We start from the raw sequence: 1,641 nt of genomic DNA, 5'->3' as shown, positions 1-1,641 counted from the left end.
GGGCCTCTCTTTCCAGTGATGGCCTACTAGGCCATCTTTTGTTACATATGCAGCTAGAGACAAGAGCGAATTGATCCATTCTTATCTCCTTGTACTAAGGTCAAGTCTAAGTGGATCAAGGAACTCCACATAAAACCAGAGACAGTGAAACTTATAGAGGAGGAAGTAGGGAAAAGTCTTGAAGAGATGGACACAGGGGAAAAATTCTTGAATAGAACAGCAATGGCTTGTTCTGAAAGATTGAGAATTGACAAATGGGACCTCATAAAATTGCAAAGCTTCTGGAAGGCAAAATACACTGTCAATTAGACAAAAAGACCACCAACAGACTGGGAAAGGATTTTTACTAATCCTAAATCAGATAGAGGACTAATATCCAATATATATAAAGAACTCAAGAAGATGGACTCCAGAAATTCAAATAACCCCATTAAAAATGGTGTACAGAGCTAAACAAAGAATTCTCAACTGAGGAATACTGAATGACTGAGAAGCACCTGAAAAAATGTTCAATATCCTTTAATCATCAGGGAAATGCAAATCAAAGCAACCCTGAGATTCCACCTCACATCACTCAGAATGGCTAATATCAAAAATTCAGGTGACAGCAGATACAGGCAAGTATGTGGAGAAAGAGGAACACTCCTCCATTGCTGGTAGGATTGCAAGCTAGTACATCCACTCTGGAAATCAGTCTGGCAATTCCTCAAAAAATTGGACACAGTACTATAGAAGATACAGCAATTCTTCTGGGCATATACCCAGAAGATGTTCCAATTTGTAATAAGGACACATGCTTCACTATGTTCATAGCAGCCTTATTTATAATAGCCAGAAGTTGGAAAGAACCCAGATGTCCTTCAACAGAGGAATGGATACAGAAAATATGGTACATTTACACAATGGAGTACTACTCAGCTATTAAAAACGATGAATTCATGAAATTCTTAGGCAAATGGATGGATCTGGAGGATATCATCCTGAGTGAGGTAACCCAATCACAAAAGGACACACATGGTATGCACTCACTGATAAGCAGATATTAGCCCCAAAACTTAGAATATCCAGGATACAATTTGCAAAACACATGAAACTCAAGAAGAAGGAAGACCAAAGTGTGGATGCTTTGTTCCTTCTTAGAATGGGGAACAAAGTACCCATGGAAGGAATTACAGAGACAAAGTTTAAAGCTGAGATGGAAGGAAAGACCATCCAGAGACTGCCTTACCTGGGGATTCTTCCCATATACAACCACCAAACTCAGACAGTATTGCATATGCCAGAAAGATATTGCTGACAGGACCCTGACATAGCTCTCTCTTGTGAGTCTATGCCAATGCCTGGCAAATACAGAAGTGGATGCTCATAGCCATCTACTGGATGGAACACAGGGACCCTAATGGAGGAGCTAGAGAAAGTACCCAAGGAGCTATAGGGGTCTGCAACCTTATAGGAGGAACAACGATAAGAACTTACCAGTACTTCCCAGAGCTGTGTCTCTACTTGCATATGTAGCAGAAGATGGCCTAGTTGGCCATCAATGGGAGGAGAGGCCCTTGGTATTGTGAAGATCATATGCCCCAGTACAGGGGAGTGCCAGGGCCAGGAAGTGGGAGTGGGTGGGTTGGGCAGCAGGGTGGG

This window comes from Mus caroli, unplaced genomic scaffold, assembly GCF_900094665.2.
Source record: "Mus caroli unplaced genomic scaffold, CAROLI_EIJ_v1.1 scaffold_18496_1, whole genome shotgun sequence".
NCBI lineage: Eukaryota > Metazoa > Chordata > Mammalia > Rodentia > Muridae > Mus > Mus caroli.
Note: the sequence above shows the minus strand (reverse complement) of the source record.